A 19,306-nucleotide genomic window follows, 5' to 3' on the forward strand; every position below is an offset into this window, starting at 1 on the left:
CTGCCAACTATTTTTTTATCCTAAATACAAACTGATAAAGCAGAAACTGTCATTTTCTCAATTATTAAATTCAAATGAAAATAAGTGAAACTTTTATTATATGTATTTGTGTTGAGTTTCTTTCCTATTCCACCTACAGTCCACCTGAACACATTGCTGTATGAACTCAACTCATTTTCATTATATTTCAGATATAAATCAAATGTATTCATTTAGCCTAAAGAGTGAGGGGATTCAAAAAGAAAGAATATTTGATTAAAATAAAATGCCAGACCACCTCCACAATGTTTTTTATTACAGTCCAAATCTAGAAATTTACCCCATAATTGAGTGCTCTTACATGGTGGAATTATCTTCTCACTTTCTGAAGTTACAGCATTGTATCACTTGTGTATTAAGCCACGAAAAGCGCACATTTGGGTATTGAAACATGATGCATAATATATATGGTTTCTTAAAAAGGTGATATATTAAATATATTTTTGGAAAAAATAAAGAAGTTTACAATCTGGGTTTTCTTATTAGGATTAAGGAGAAATATGCCTAATGTATATTTTCTACCTTTATTACACTTTGTAGTTTTTATTTCCTCCATCATTCCATGATCCCAGATAGGTATCTAAACATAAGGAAAGCAGACTGTTTTCACAGCTGCTCTTACAAAGTTACACCTATGCACTGTAGACCACACAGGGGGAGCACAATTGTTCAACTGTTAAAGCAATATTAAAGATGATTTAGTCAAAGTTATTTAATTGCTCTGCTCAATGGTAATCTCTGCGCACATATACTCGTAAGTATAAGAACAGATCAGTAAAGAGATTAATTTTGGAGAATTGCATTTTGGAAAAACATGGAAAAGAGGAACAGTACATAGTAACATTAAAATAGTTTGAGTCCCATGAGATAGAAAGTACATGTGATTGATTGTGTCCTCTGTGCCTAAAAACATGCCCATGACATTTCAAACACATGCTTAAGGATAAGACAGAAATAAGTGCAAGTAGAAGCCACAGTGTCGTGGAAGATTATATTCTGCATGTCAAAGTAATTTCTCAGTACATTCAAGTGAACTACAGCATTTCCTTGTTTATTATTCAGCTCAGATTATCACATCTATTATATAAATATACACACATACACCCCCCTTATAACCAAAATCTGTCATCTGTCAATAGAACAAAGTGAAATAAAAAGAAAAAAATGACATAAACACTGAACCTAATACCCTAATACATTGAGCATCTCTAAAGTTAATATCCATCCCTGTGATCAACTGAATTCCCAACTCATATGTAGCTTTAGAACCAATATCCCCCTATCTTCAAGAAAAGGATGGAAAAGCTCTCAGGCATTTAAAGGTGTATCATGGCATGTTCTACCCTTCTTTTAAGCTTTTAAGTCAACATGAAGGTATGGATTTTATATATCAACATGTTGTTTGCCTTCTTGAAGACGATCTTTAAGATGGTTTTTGAAAAGGAAGAATCAATTGCTTAGTAGCTATGAAACATCAAAACATAAAAATTAACACTTTTATTTCTACTTCACTATTTTATTGAGTCTTCAGACTAGTTTACAGGTTTATTTAATGTGAGGCCAAATCACTAAAAAGAAACATATTAGTTCAAATATTAATGCCAGAGAGTTTCCAATAATCCCTAAGGAAATGTACAGCCAGACTGAGTTCCTTTTTTATTAGGTGGTACATCAAAGGCCCTAGATTCTAGCCAACTTAACAATTTAAAGCTTCTTTGAAAATCAGCTTCCCTGTATGGATCTATATCTCTTCCCATCTGCAGTTGTTTTTATCTATATAATTTAAGATGCCTGATGATGGTGCTTACTTTTAATAAAAGTAACTGTTACTTGTAGCATTTTTTACCCTTATTTTAAACTTTTAAAATGTACTAACACATTTAATCTGCAAGACTACACTATGAAATGTATAACGTTTTAAATAATTTAAAGATGAAAAAGCTGACTTATGAAGATAGGTTTTTTTCTAAAAGTCATATAACTAGTAAAGTGACAGAGCAAGAATTTGAACCCAAGGAGACTGGCCTTTGAGCCTATCCTCATAAACACAATGTGAATCTGCCTCTCTGCTTAGTGTCCACTCTTCCTTTTAAAGCCCTAACAAAAGATAACGCCAACTGTGGTCTACAAAGGAAGACTGTTTGTACCATCTATATTTATCCTGAACATCAAAAGGATTCTGAATGTGCATAGAGTTTTATAAAGAAATGAAATGCTCTGGCTTATGTCTCAAAATGAATATAAAAGATTAGAATAACCAAAGGCTGAGAGCAAAATACTAAGTCTATAAATATCAGTCTAGAAGACTTGTATAAAACACTATAAGCAAAACAAAAAATAATAGATGTTTTAAAAAAAAAGAAAAAATAATAGGTAAAAATATAAGCATTCCTCCAAAACAGGTTTATATGACACTACTAACATTTTTCAGCCTTCTAAACTGTATAGTGATAATATTTAGAATGACACATATAGTGAGCATTTTTTTTCATAGTTTTTTAACTTCATGCATGAACATACTGTCACTTGAGCCTCATAATTCTATTAGGTAGGAGATGGAAATAAGCCTTCATACAAAGGTAAGAAAATAAACATGAAGGTTAAGGTCTGATAGATACTTGGTCATATATTTTAAATATTTTATAATTAGTTATATTAAAAATATATTTCTTGAAAATATAATCCCACGTAGTTTAAGAAACTACAAAACACAAATTGGTAAAAATAAGTAGCAGAGCTGCAGCCACAATCATGATCCATTTCAATTTGAATCCTTACAAAATTTGTTTGGATTCTTCTACTTCAGGAATACACAATATTTTCCAAAAGTCAACTTTCATCAATATTTAATTGTAACTTTATCTCTAGCACCTCCTTTTACTCTTTCATCTTTGTCAAATGTAGTTAGATTAATTCCAACAAAAATTAACTTTATACAAAGACTTCTGTCTTTAGAGTTGAAAACATCAGACTGTTTGTTGGCCTGAAAGAAAGCAGCTGCATGTTGGAAATTCTCACTTTTCACTTGGATGTTTACTGTCATATAGACATAGATGTTTTCCAGCAGTGTGACAATATTTTAATTTTAAACAGATTTTTTTTTTGGCTAATTCTTCAACTTTTAAGGGGTCCTTTTATAAGTTCATTTTTTTCCTCTTTGGCTAAATTCAAAAAAGAGTTATATTTCCTCTAAATCAAAGCAGATTTTAATTGCAAAGATGTTTTTCATTTATTTTGGATATGATTTCCTTGTGGGTGTCATGCAAGTCAAAGTGTGCAGAGTTAGCACCTTCTTTTTTTTTTTTTTTAGCACCTTCTTTTGTAGTTGAGTTTTTATTGAGATAAAATTTACCTATAGTGAGAAGCAGAAATATTAAATGTGTATTTTGATGAATTTTGAAAAATATATGTACGCAAGTAACCAATCCACTGTTTAAAATATATTAGAACATTTTTATCACACCAGAAAGTTTCTTTTCCCCATTATCATACTCTACCACCCATTTAAACAAAATTCTGATTTCTACCACCCAATATTTCTAACACCATATATTGTTCTTGAATTTAATATACTTGATCTTTCTCAAATTAGTGTTTCTGTATGGTATGAAGTGAGGGTTAAGTATTATTTTTCCCATTCATTTTTTCCCGTTTTTGAAGAACATATGTTCATCCGTGGAATTGATCTGGTGCCCAGACTAAAATTGACCATACAAACGCACATATATGAACTATCTATTTATTTTATTGATCTATTTGTCTACTTTTACTCCAGAAACACACACTCTTCATTACTTGTAGTTTTATAGTAACTCTTGAAATCTTGTAGTGTAATTACTCCTACACTGTTCTTATATTTTATGATTTGGACTATGGCAGGTACTGTACATTGACATATTTTAGAATAAGCCTAAAAATTTCTAAAGTCTGGTGGAATTTTCACTGTGATGACTGAGTCTCTACATCAATTTGGAGAGAATTAAGTTAAAATTAATATGGAATTTTCCAGTCCATGTAATTTGCATTAACTTAAGTCATCTTTAATTCCTCTTGCATATTTTTTCAGTGTACAGTTTTTACACAAGTTGTTGAAATCTTACCTAAATATTTCATGGTTTGATGTACTTTAAAATAGTATTCTAAAAATTTATATTTCTATTCATTTTTTTCTATAATATAGAAATAAAAGTGACTTTTGTTTATTTACATTTTATCCTAAGAACTTGCCAAATTTACTTATGTGTTGTAGTATTTTGGGGAGGGGGGAGAGTTACTTAGAATTTTCTTATGTATTAAAGTATGTGCACTGGATATAAGGAAGGTGCTAACTTTTCTTTCTAGTATTTATGTCTTTATTATTCCTTGCTTTATTGACCTCTGTACAACTTTGAGTGTATTTAATAGAATGGCAAGAATAGATATTCTTTAGAGGAAGCACTCAATATTTCACACTTATGATAATGTTGCTGTTGGTTTTTCATGGATGTACTTTACACACTGAGAACATTACCTCTATTTCCAATTTGCTGAGAGTGTTTATCAAGAGTATGTGTTGAAAAGCTACAGTAATCAAAAGAGTATGGTACTGGCATAAAAACAGAAATATAGATCAATGGAACAGGATAGAAAGTCCAGAGAAGAGATAAACCCAAGCACCTATGGTCACCTAATCTATGACAAAGGAGGCAAGACTATACAATGGAGAAAAGACCATCTCTTCAATAAGCGGTGTTGGGAAAATTGGACAGCTACATGGAAAAGAATGAAATTAGAACACTCCCTAACACCATACACAAGAACAAACTCAAAATGGATTAAAGACCTAAATGTATGTCTGGATACTATAAAACTCTTAGAGGAAAACATAGGCAGAACACTCTTTGACATAAACTGCAGCAAGATCTTTTTTGATCCACCTCCTAGAGTGAAGGAAATAAAAACAAAAATAAACAAGTGGGACTTAATTAAACTTAAAAGTTTTGTACAGCAAAGAAAACTATAAACAAAATGAAAAGACAACACACAAAAAGGGAGAAAATATTTGCAAAGGAAGTGACCGACGAGGGATTAACCTCCAAAATATACAAAAAGCACGTGCAGCTCAATATCAAAAAAAGAAGCAACCCAATCAAAAAATGGGCAGAAGACATAAATAGACATTTCCCCAAAGAAGACATACAGATGGTCAAGAAACACACAAAAAGATGCTCAAAATCACTAATTATTAGAGAAATGCAAATCAAAACTATAATGAGGTATTACCTCACACTGGTCAGAAGGCCATCATCAAAAAATCTACAAACAATAAATGCTGGAGAGGGTGTGGAGAAAAGGGAACCCTCCCACACTGTTGATGGGAATGTAAGTTGGTACAACCATTATGGAGGACAGTATGGAGTTTCCTTAAGAAACTAAAAATAGAGCTACCACATGATCCTGCAATCCCACTGGTGGGCATATATCTGGAGAAAAACATAATTCAAAAAGATACATGCACCCCAGTGTTCATTGCAGCACTAATTACAATAGCCAACACATGGAAGCAACCTAAATGTCCATTGACAGAGGAATGGATAAAGAAGATGTGGTACATATATACAATGGAGTATTACTCAGCCATAAAACAAATAAAATAATGCCATTTGCAGCAACATGGATGGGCATAGAGATTATCATACCAAGTGAAGTAAGTGAGACAGAGAAAGACAAGTATCATATGATATCACTTATATGTGGAATCTAAAAAAAAATGGTACAAATGTACTTATTTTCAAAACAGAAATAGAGTTACAGATGTAGAAAACAAACTTATGGTTACTAGGGGGGGAATGGTATGGTAAGGGGTAAATTGGGAGATTGGGATTGACATATACACATTGCTAGATATAAAATAGATCAGTAATAAGTACCTACTGTATAGCACAGGGTACTCTTCTCAATACTCAGTAATGACCTATATGGGAAAAGAATCTAAAAAAGAGTGGATATATGTATATGTTTAACTGATTCAGTTTGCTGTACAGCAGAAACTAACACAACATTGTAAATCAACTATACTCCAATAAAAATTAAAAAGAAAAAGAGTACATGTTGAATGCTGTCAAATGCTTTTGTCTGCATCCATTGAGAGTATTTTTTTCTCATTTAGATATTTACATTAATTTATTTTTGAGTGGAAAATAAGCAGTGCATTCCTGAGATAAACCCAAACTGGTTATGATGAAAATCCTACAATCTTATTAAGGATTTGTGTTTCTATATTTAAGAAGAATTGATTTGTCATTTTTACAATATCATGTAGGTTCATGATTATCATTTTATCTCTGAGTTATATGAGCATATATGAGCTATATGTATGTGAATATGTTTATGTATTTTTGCTGTGTTTTATCTTTTATTTGCTAGATTGTCCATTTTAACAAGTTTGCTAGTCTACTTCTAAGGGCGGAACTAGAGAAAATTATTTTCTTAAAATATAGATTGGTATTTATCAGTCACATAGTCTGAAAAATACATGCTCCAGTTGTAAGACTCACTCATGACTTTACAGAACTGAGTGGGGAAGACAGTGGTTGAACTCTGGCTAAAGAAGGGAGTTCATGTTCTATTTGGATCTTGACAACAGTGAAGAAGAAAGAAAGTGTGAAAGAATTGAGTCACAACGGCCTGTGGGTCCCCAGATCTCGGATTAACCCTTACCATTTACTGTCAGGAGAGAAACAGCTACTTGCCTGCAGGTCCCAGTAGCTGCATCAGTAATGGCCTGAATCAGGATCTGCCTTCTGCAGCTCTGGAAAGATGCTGTAATCTCCCCTGGATTTCTTCAGAAGGAAAATTAATTGGGGGATGTGAAACCTGGTCCCAAGGACATTAACTAAGAATGTAGGTCCCAACTTCAAAGGTTCGAGGTTGAAAAGTTTTGGGATTCTCTGGGCAAAATGTGACTCACCAATCTTTTATAAACACGAATCTAAAACCTGTCAAACATTCACATTTCAATGGCACTAAAATTCAAACAACTGCACTGTTGTACCTGCCAGTTTTATATCTATGCTGTGTGGATTTTACTCTAGTGGGCAGTCCAGTGAACAATGAAAGAAAGTTTCACACTAAGATGGATTTTGTTGTTGCTGTCATTTGCTTATTTAGCCCAGGTCTTTGATGAGGAATGAAGATTGTCCCAGGCATGACATACTTAAACATATAGGTTTTCTGTTACTTGCCTCTGAATGAATCTTGACAAAATCACTTTGTTGATGCAACTAACTGCTTTGGTGCATCAAGTTTACTTGTAATGAGCAGGCAACATTGCTCCTTTGCATATATGAAGCTGGAAGCCAGTCATAGCTGAGGGCTCAGGGTGCATGTGCCAAGGTAAATCCTACTTGCATGAAACCCCTGCAACAAGAGAACCATTCTGCCCAACCCCTCTGCTCAGCCTGTGCTGTGAACCTTTAATTTAAAGAGTACAACACATCTTTCTTCTTAGACACTATTCAGTATGCAATTATTTGTAACAATTTTTTAATTTACCTTTTTAGAATACTTACAAAAAGAGCAAGTTACTTCTCCTGTCCCCCTCACCCCTACACAAATACTTTTTCCTGACCTTCATTTGAACTAGTAAAATAAGAATTTCATAAATATTCTCAAAGTACAGCGTCTGATTAACCTTTGTGTGTGTATCTCATTCTGTCCTTAAGCTATCATTATTGCACCTGTTAGAATATCTTGCACATATATTAGTATTTTTGACATTTTGAAGATAGCTGCTGTCAATAAAAATTATAGGTATTTATTTTAAGTAGTGTGACTGGAAATCATCCAATAGATTCTGAAGGAAGCTAGATCAGAATGAAAGCAAAAGCATCCAAAAAAATATTCCTTTACCATATGGTGTCAGAGACCTAAGAAATACCTTAATACAGTTTTTAGCTATATTACTTAATGAATTAAAATTAATCTATACAAAATGTATTTATAATAGCATGAATTAATTTTAAAACAATATATATATAATTTTCAATTAATTTCTGTCATAGTTAATATTTATGATATACGATTGGCCATAATTCATTGAATATTGTTGACTGTATGTTCTTTTATTCCTTTTAGTTTTTTATTTTATTTGAAATGTAACATATGCTCCTATGTTTAAAATAAAATAATGAAAAGGATGCAAATTCTCTCAACCAAAAGCTAACCATCTCATTTGATAATCGCTTAAGTTGGTACTCACACACACACACACATTCTTCATCCACAACGTAACACTATAATTCTTTTTCATTCTCAACTACATTTTAAACATTTTTAGATAAAAATGTAAATAAATCTGCTTCACCTTTCAAAATTATGGTAAAACACACAAAAATTGCCATCTTAACCATTTTATTGTATAGTTTCTTATCAAGCATATTCACACATTTCTTAACCATTTTATTGTACAGTTTCTTATCAAGTATATTCACATTGCACATTCAACCAATCTCTAGAACTTGTTCATCTTGAAAAACTGAAACTCTATACCCATTAAGCAACAACTTCTCATTACTCCTCTCCCAGGCCCTTGAAACCACAATTCTACTTTCTGTTTCTATGAATTAGACTACTTTAGACACTCATGTAAGTGGAATAAAACAGTATTTGTCTTTTTGAGGCTGCTTGTTTCACTTAGCATAATGTTCTTTGAAGTTCATCCATGGTGTATCATGTGTCACAATTTCCTTCATTTTTAAGGCTGAATAATATTTCATTGTATGTATATACCACATTTTGTTTATCTATTTTCCCTTTGATGGACACGGGTTGCTTTGACCTTTTGGCTACTGTGAATAATACTGCTATGGACATGTATGTACAAATATCTCTGCAACATTCTGCTTTCAGGTCTTTTGGGTGTACACCCAGGGATTGCTGGATCATATGGTAATTACCTTTTTAATATTTTGAGGAACAGCCATGCTTTTTTTCATAGTGACTGCACCATTTTACATTCTACCAACAGTACACAAGGGTTCCTTCCAATTTTTCCACATCCTCACAAACAGTTGTTATTTTCTGTTTTTTGGATAGTAGCCATCCTGATGGGTGTAAGGTTCTACTTTACTTTTTAAATGTTGTATAATATTTCTTAAATGATTATATCATGGCTTATTTAGCAGTTCTACCTTTGACGGACATTATAATTATTGTTTCATTCAATTAACACTGAAATAAGACTTTTGTAAATGTATCTTTGTGTGTTATCACAATTTTATCTTAATTGAATACATTTTTATAAGTGGAATATCTGTCTAAATGTAAATGCATTCTCATTTAGACAAATTGAAAATGGAATTTTTATAACTATTTCTAATTATCTTTTTGAAATATTTACAGAAAGAGCAAAATATTTTCTCATGTCTCCTTATCCCTACACAAACACTGTAGACAAAATGCCCTCTAAAAGCGCTCAGTGGGTTTACACTTTCAACAAGAGCACAGAAGGGCAGCTGTCTTCCCTAATGATTTTCGGTGTTGAGTGTGATCATCTGTCTCAACTCTGCTGGCGTGGTGGAGGAATACTTCATCATTTTCATTTCCTTACATTTAATGTGGCTCAAGATTAAACATCTTGTATATAGTTACTAACCGTTTGTATTTTTCCTCTTCTGTGAACTAAACTAGTCACATTTTGGGCCCAATTTTTATTGTGATTCTGTATCTTTTTACTGATTCACAGAAAATCCTTGCAAATTAACTATTTCAATTTTTGTCAGACTAGTCTCAAGTACTATTTTTGTATTTGGGTAAGATTTGCCAATTTCACCAATTTTTATCAAAGAATCAGCTTTTGGTTGATTGTCTGTATTCCTTCCTATTTTCAGTTTCAATGATTTGTGCTCTAATTTTTCTCATTTCCCTACTTAGGCTTGCTTTAGGCTTTCATTGCTCTTCTGACTCTAAGGTCTAAGGTGGAATCTCTGGTTAGTGATTTTAGACCTTTCTTATTTTCATATTTACATATATATATTTATATTTTTTCATATATACATATATTTAAATTTTCCTCTAAACACTATTTTTTTTTCTGAACCTCACAACTCACAAGTTTTGAGCTTATGTTTCCCATTCCCCCTTCCTCACTTTTTCTACTTCATCTGGATGGAAGATTTGGGCCAGAGTTCAGTTATTCATCCTGGGATAAGCCACCCTTCTCAATTTACTAGGAGTGTGACCATCCTTATTTTCAAATTGAAGTTTAAAATAACTATACGAAAAAAAAATTGTCATCATGATTAGACAAATATAGAGCTGTTTACACAGAAATGTCACCATGTCTATCTCATCTTCCACTACAATCTCAGTGCCTAGCAAAGTGACTGACATTCAATAAATATTTGTTGAATGAAAAAAAAAAGAAATGTCACTAATAAATAATGATTGTTAGTTTCTGTAATTTCTAAATTGCTCTCTCTAGAAAATCAGTTAAAATTTCGGTCTCCAAAAACCTTTGTACCTTCAATGACATGTTACTTAAGAATAAGTTTTTCTAAAGTTAATTATTTTATTTTATGGAATTTCATAAATCACCTTAGGAAAGTGAGAATTAGTGTTTAAGTATTCTTTCCCCACCTTATACACTTCTAAATTAACTTTATACCACTTATTCAACTTAGAGTTTATTCAAAAAATGAAATGTTTTCAGAAAATATTGGGGAATGTTCAGTCTGCATAGCTCACATTTGCAGAAAATCCCCTGAAATACACTAAATCAACCAAGATAACTACATTAAAGAAGGTAGTGTTACCTGGGGGAAGTGGAGAGCATCCATCTAGCACCACTTTTGAGAAGCAGTTACCATAACAATATAATATGTACCAAATTGGAGAAGTATACCTAGAGTTAACAGACCATTTCACTTCTGGAGATCTGTGTATATTATGTTGAATTTAATTAGAGCTCTTTTGGTAGATTCTTCTAAGAATCCTTATAAGAAAAGTATGTGGTTAGAGACAAGGCAGGTGTTTGGAGAAGTGAGGATTATAACTTTCCAAAGGTCTGTGTTATCAATGTGTTATAGACATGGTGTTAAGTGTGAAGGAGTGGTCATAGGATTTTAAAGGTCTTATCCTTGATCCATACTGAGCTTCTAAAAGAATAATGTCCAGGATGAAGATCTGGGACAAGAAACAAATTCATAATTTAGAAATATCTTAAATTTTGATGATGAAATTAACCTATTCAGAGATAATTTTATGATTTTCACCAAAGTTAGCCACAAATAGCATAGGTTTTATCTACCGCATTAGCTGGCTCATTCCAAAGTAGCAGAATAGGCCCAAACCAAAAAGATTCTCTCTGGAAACCCCAAAAATCTTTATCTGAGATGATCCATAGTGCAGAGATTTTCACTGTTTTGAAGGTGACACATATGGCAGAAACTTTCTCAAAATGCCTCTACCCCTGATTTGAAGTCCCCACCTTAAATCCCTCAGGTAGCTTATTGACTGAAATATTAGAGAACACAACAATTTCAAATTGAAGTTAAATAATACTATTCAGTCAAAATTCATTAAGATGCTTAGGAATTAAGGAGATTCAAGCCCCATTATCTTGGATTTGATAACAGATTTGAACAGAATTTTCCCAATTGAAATGTAAGTGGCAAAAAGAAAAACTAATACAAACTAAGACAAAAATTGTTCATCAAGAAAATTAGAAAAAAATGATAAGTAAATGATGTATTTTAGAAACCCCTTTGGTAAAAAATAATATTTGTTCTAGAGACTAAAACTTTGATTCACATGTTTTTAATGTCAAATAAGAAACACTTTAATGAGACACCAAGATAAGATTCAATGGAACTGTCAGAGTGAAGTAAATGAATTAAAGTGAAAAACACACCATCACATAATCAAAACCTAATAACATCTGATCAGCCATAGAATCCAGGCTTAAGAAAGAACTTAAAATGCTATAGAAGCAGAAGAATAAAGGTAAAAAGTCTGAGAACAGTAGGTGTGATGGTTAGTTTTATGCGTCAACTCAGGTTATAATACACAGTTGTTTGATTAAACACTAATCTAGGTGTTGTTATGAAGGTGTTTTGTAGATGTGGTTAATTAACAACTACAATCATCTGACTTTAAGTAGAGGAGATTATCTTTCTCCTTGATGTGGTGGACCTCATCCAATCAGTTGAAGGTATTAAGAGCAAACATGTTTCCCTGAAGAAAAATTCTGCCTCAAGATTGTAGCACCAAAAAGTCTACAAACAATAAATGCTGCGGAGGGTGTGGAGAAAAGGGAATCCTCCCATACTCTTGGTAGGAATGTAAATTGATACAACCATTATAGAGAACAGTATGGAGGTTCCTTAAAAAACTAGAAATAGAACTACCATATGATCCAGCAATTCCACTCCTGGGCATATATCCAGAGAAAACCATAATTTGAAAAGATACATGTACCCCAATGTTCATTGCAGAACTATTTACAATAGCCAAGACATGGAATCAACCTAAATGTCCATTGACAGAGGAATGGATAAAGAAGATGTGGTACATATACACAATAGAATATTACTAAACCATAAAAAAATGAAATAATGCCATTTGCAGCAACATGGATGGACTTAGAGATTATCATTCTAAGTGAAGTAAATCAGACAGAGAAAGACAAGTATCATATTATATCACTTAAACATGGACTCTAAAAAAATGATACAAATGAAGTTATTTACAAAACAGAAACAGACTCATAGACTTCAAAAATAAAATTATGTCTACCAAAGAGGAAAGGTTGGGGGACGGATAAATTAGGAGTTTGAGATTAACATATACACACTACTATATATAAAACAGATAATCAACAGGGACCTACTGTATAGCACAGGGAACTCTACTCAATATTCTGTAATAACCTATATGGGAAAAGAATTTGAAAAAGAATGGATATATGTATATGTATAACTGAATCAATTTGCTGTACACCTGAACCTAACACAACATTGTAAATCAACTATACCCTAATATAAAATAAAAATTAAATTTAAAAAGATGGTAGCATCATTCCTACCAGAGTTTTCAACATGCCAGTCTGCCCTATGGATTTGTGACTTGCCAGCCACCACAATCCTGTAAACCAATTCCTTGAAATAAATCTCTCTCCTTGATAGATAGATAGATACATACATACATATATACATACATAGAGAGACAGACATCCTACTGGTTCTGTTTTTCTGGAAAACCCTGACTGATAGAGTAGGTACAAAAGACAGACACTAAACAAAGACCCAGAATATTTATTAGCAAATCTGAAAAAAAAAATATATCCAGAGATACAATAAATATACTTTTTCTTAAATTGAAGGAATATATGTATTTTCAGACTAATGTATCTTACTTTGTGTCAGGAAAACTTAATGAGAGACAATCAATTTAGTCATATCATCATCCAGTTAGTTATTCATCTATAGGTTTAAACAGTGTTTTAAGTGTCCTGGCAGACTAATTGCATCTTCTACAAAGAACAGAAAATAAGGATGATCACAGCCCTTTTAACCACATGAGGTGCCAGAGAAAATGAGCCAACGTGTATAGAGTTTTGATTAAGAAAATGATATAAAACAAGAATTCTTAAACCATTCAAGTTATTTTTTTCCACTTAAGAAGATAGAAATATATTATCATGTAAGAAAAACAAGGAAATGTATTACTCATATGCCTTTCCTAAACCATGAAATCAGAGAAAAAAATCTATATTTCAATGTCTGAGAGAATCCTTGTCTTTCTGTAAAACTTCTAAAAACAACTTGTTTCTGCTAGAAAGTAACTTTAAGAAGCCCTAGATTATAGATGAAAAACAGAAAATATGGAGATAAAGATTGATAGCTTTTATCATTTTAGATAAATGTTAATTTAAAAATTAAGAAAGCCTAAAATAATTAATTGGTAAAAAAAATCAAGTGGAAAAGATGGCAAACATTTTCATTAGAAAACAGGCAAAATATATAAATGGATATTTCACAAGAAGAAATACAAATGAACTACACATAATATAACCTCTTTAAAACTCAAAAAATTCCAAGGATATGGTCATATAAATTTCTTTTGCCTATAAAATTAAAAACTATGTAATTTTTGCCATCTTCAGTGTTATCTAGGCTGTGAGGTAACAGGAGATGTCTTTGAATCAATAGGAGTATAAGCAGATGCAGACTTTTAAATCCCTTTTTGTGGTATATACTTGTTCTCTAAGTTTAAAAAGTAAACACTTTTTGCCTTAGCATTTCCAATATTAGAAATGTATGCTATGGTAGATAATTGCATAAATTTGCAAAGAATCATGTCCATAGTTGTTTTCTATGGTGCTAAAATAGTGAAAAGTTATAAATATCAGTTATTATTTGGTTAAATAAATTATAATGCATTCATAGATCAGAACATAATACAGGCATTATTACTATGATGGATACATATATCTGTTTATGGACATAACCACAAATATGAAGTTGAAAAATAAAAATGTTTACAAAGCAACATCTTAAAAAAATAATAATGCCTAACATATATATATAAAGTACAGAGATAACTAGAATAATGGTCACCTAGCTTTCTTCTGTATAATTTTTATATTGCTTGTATTTCCTCTAATGTACATGTATACTTTTATGGTCAAAAAGATTTTATTTAAAGAAACCTTGTAAACATTGTTGGAGAAGGGATTACTTTAATGGTTTAGATAAGAGAATTACATAGAAATTGCATTTCATAATATAAAATATGTTTTCTTCTCCCCTCCCCTCCCCTCTCCTCCCCTTCCCTTTTCTTTTTTCTCTTCTTTTCTCTTCTTTTCCTTTCTTTTCTTTTTTTCCTTTTCTTTTCTTTTTCCTTTTCTAGCTCTATTAACCACAAATCAGATCTCTTTTTCTATGAGTTTGTTTTTCTTTTGACATGTAATTGACCTACAACACTGTTAGTTCCTGGTGCACAACATAGGGATTTGATATTTCTGTACATTACAAAATGATCACCACAATAAATCTAGTTACCATCTGTCACCATACAAAGATATTATATTGACCATATGTGTCTTTTAAACCTAGTCTTGATGTAAGATTCTATTAAATAGTAAAGCATTAAGAAGGAGCTGCAGGAAACTATAACCTAACATCACATTTTAGATGTTTAATCTTACTGTAATTACGATCATGTTAATAAAGAATTCTAAATTTTAATGAAAAAATCTCCCTAAGTACTTCTCCCCAAAATCTGAAATGATGAAGGGCAATGATATAGAACCAGTAGAAAATATATGAATACTGACAAAACAAAGGCTAATGTTTTAAGTTAATGAGATAATATTCTAGAAAGCAAAAAAATATAACCCAAGAAGACATCATTTTGGCTTTGTGTTTAGTAATTAATTTTACAGGAAGTCGATTGCTATTATTTGGTCCATCTTTTTGATAAAAGATGCAAATTACATGAAGCCTATATTGTGACATTAAGATATATCTGCTGAGATTGCTATTCATATCTCTCATTATCTATCAATTTATATTCATCAAAGCACAATATTAAAAAAGAGTCAGCCTGGAATATAATTAAAGAGGCAAAATTTTATTTAATTTTATCACATGTTTATCGGGAGAATAAAAATATTAATTCCAAGTCACAAAAGCTAAACATTTTCCAGTATATTCAAGAGCAAGGAACAAAATAGACATGAATTTTCTAGTTCCAGAAGTCCATTTACTGTGAAGCAGGGATGATGCATCTGACTCATCACACTACGCTTGAAATATCACTCAAAATTATTCTTTTGTTACATACTAACATCTCGATAAAATGTATTGAGTAATAAAAATAATTTATACATTTACATGGCCTAGTGCTTGTAAAGTCTCAATCTTTTCACTCATATTTTCAGTAATTTCCTAGTTGACTTAATATCTCTCAGAGGACAACCTTTTTTAATGTTTTGTAGGTTGATGAGGAGGGGTGTCTGACTGTTACCCACATAAACCACCAACACCAAGTTGTTAGGACCAAGAACTGTGGCCCACCCATATTAGCCCCATAAAGACCCATAGCATTTTAGCCCAACCAGATCCTGATATTCCTTCTGGATCAGCCATTATTTAAGTGTGTCTATCAGCAGACCTCTCCCAACAAATTAAGTTAAGTAATTCAAAGTCAAATGTGATGTACCTTCTCCCCCACCCCCTAATTTACAGGCTCCTTAAGGACAAAAAGGTGGAAGCAAGTGGTTGGGTTGAACTGGTTTAGTGAGTGTGAAAGTGGTCTCTTGCAGAGCAGGGGGTCAGACAGTAGTCTGGAATCTATGCTTTAACCATAAAGCAGCCATTTCACTAAGCCTCGGGGGTCACTTTATAGGTGTTCTATAAACATTTTATAGCTATTCTCTGGCTGTTCCTTTTTTATAACTGCCCATCTTATCCCTTCTGGAGATTCTGACCCAGCATGGGGTGAAGTAATAGCCAGTTTTGAAGATCAGAATGGATTACTTTCTTCACCCACTCACCTTTCACCTACTGTTTAATGACCACCCAACTATTCCCAGCACAACAAAGAGAAATCAGCAGAAGTAGCTCTGAAAGGACAAACTAAAAGTTCAGACCTTAAGGTCTCACTACTGCCATTCTGTGAATAAATGGTCCATTCCACTGTGCTTTCTTGAATACTGTCAGGGTTATATTTAATTCAGAAAAAATGAAAGTGAATCTGATATAGGAAGAACGATGGGAAGGTACAAAGGACTCGGTAAGGCTTCCTCCCTTGTCATTCTGAGAGATAAGTAAAATTCTGTTATTTTTAATGAAGTATAGTTGATTTAAATAAAATTCTTTGCATAGCACTCACCTAAATGTTAAGGAAAAATTCAGTGCCCAAACAAAATTTTGAGATTATGTGTCTAATCAATCTATGCTATGGAGGGAAAAACTAATAAACTTATAGGCTTTTCTTAAAATATCATAGAATATTTAGTTTCTTTCAAGTCTAGTTCTGATGTATGTTAAATTTCACTAAAAATACAGAAATACTGCGGATAAAAATGCACAATAATAAGTGATATTTTGGTTATTGTAATGGGTAGTCTTTTTTAAATTTTTATTTTATATTGGAGTATACTTGATTTACATGTTACGTTAGTTTCAGGTGTACAGCAAAGTGATTCAGTTATACATATACCTATTCTTTTTCAGATTTTCCCATATAGGTTATTACAGAATATTGAGTAGAGTTCCCTGTGCTATACAGTAGGTGCTTGTTGATTATTTATTTTATATATAGTAGTGTGTATGTTAATCCCAACCTCTGTTATCCCTCCCCACCCCCCAGCTTTCCCCTTTGGTAACCATAAGTTTGTTTTGAAGTCTATGAGTCTGCTTCTGTTTTGTACATAAGTTCATTTGTACCACTTTTTTTTTTTTGATGGTTAGTCATATGTGTCAACTTGACTATGCTATAGTACCAAGTTACTTAATCAAACATTAATCTAGATGTTTCTGTGAAGGCATTTTGTAAAGATGTTTAAAAGTCCATAGTAAATTGACTTTAACTAAAGGAGATTACCCCTAATAATGTAGATGGGTCTCGTTCAATCAGATGAAAGCCCCAAGAGCAAAAACTAGATATCCAAGGAAAGAAAGTCTACCTTTAACACTTCAGCATCAAAACCACCTGAGTTTCCAGCCTGTTGGGATGGCCTGCAGGTTTCAGATTTGTCGTACCCACAACTACATGAGTCAGTTTCTTAAAACAGATCTCTATCTATCATCTAATATCTATCTATCATCTAATTATATTGGTTTTGTTTCTCTGAAGAAGCCTAACTGATGCAGATGCAATTATTAAATTTTAAATTTATCAAAAGGTATAAATAAATTTATCTTAGGAAATACAAAGTACATATAGAGAAAATTCTAAGGAATCAGCATACAGATATTAGAGTTAACATGAGTTCAGCAAGAATGCAGGTTAAAAGATCAGCATAGAAAAATCAATTGTATTCTATCTACTAGCAATGTTCAATTTGAACATGAAATTAAGAAAGCAATTTCACTTATAACTGTATGGCAAGTAATAAAATACATAACTTTAACAAAAGAAGTATAAAACTTTTACATTGAAATAAATTTAACAAAAGGAATAAATTTAACAAAAGAAGTGTAAAACTTTTATATTGAAAACTATAAGATATTGTTGGAAGAAAGTAAAGAAGATCAAACTAATGACAATGATTGATATCTCATGCTCATGAATAGGAATTTAATACTGCTTAGGTGCCAATACTTCTCAAGTGATTTGTAGATTCAAGCAATCCTTATCAAAATTCTGGCTGGTTTATTCATAGAATTTATCACCTGATCCTGAAATTCATATAGAAATTCAAGGAGCCCAAAATAACAATCTTGAAAAACAGAACAAAGTTGGAAGAGTCACACTTCCCAATTTCAAAACTTAAGATAAATCTACAATAATCAAAATATTATGGTCTCATCAAAAAAAAGATTAATATGTGAGGTGATAGATGTGTTAATTAACTCAATGGGGTAAACTCACAAAGTATATGTACATCAAATCATCATGTTGTACACTATAAATATTTTACAATTTTATTTGTCAATTATATCTCAATAAAGCTGAAAAAAAGAGATTAATGTATTCACAAAATTTTTTAAAAGACATTGTCATACTGGTTTAAGGATACACACATAGGTCAATGGAATAGAACTGAGAGTCTAGAAATCAACTCTTGTATTATGGTCAGCAAATTTTTAATAAAAGTGCCAAGAATTCAATGAGGAAAGAACAGTCTTTTAACAATGGGTGCTGGGGGACATGCTCTTACTCCCTCTTTCAAGAACACCAGAATCACAACTAACTGCTGAAAATCATCAACAGGAAGACACTGGAACTCACCAAAAAACATACCTCACATGCAAAGACAAAGGAGAAGCTGCAGTGAGATGGTAGGAGAGGCGCTATCACAATAAGATCAAATCCCATAACTGCTGGGTGGGTGACTCACAAACTGGAGAACACTTATACCACAGAAGTCCACCCACTGGAGTGAAGGTTCTGAGCCACACGTCAGGCTTCCCAACGTGGGGGTCTGGCAGCAGGTGGAGGAATTCCTAGAATTCCTAGAGACTTGAAAACTAGTGGGATTTGACTGCAGGACTTCGGCAGCACTGGCGGAAACAGAGACACCACTCTTGGAGGGCACACACAAAGTAGTGTACGTATT

Source organism: Aethalodelphis obliquidens, unplaced genomic scaffold (genome assembly GCF_003676395.1).
Source record: "Aethalodelphis obliquidens isolate GAN/ISIS:26980383/991018 unplaced genomic scaffold, ASM367639v1 scaffold6, whole genome shotgun sequence".
NCBI lineage: Eukaryota > Metazoa > Chordata > Mammalia > Artiodactyla > Delphinidae > Aethalodelphis > Aethalodelphis obliquidens.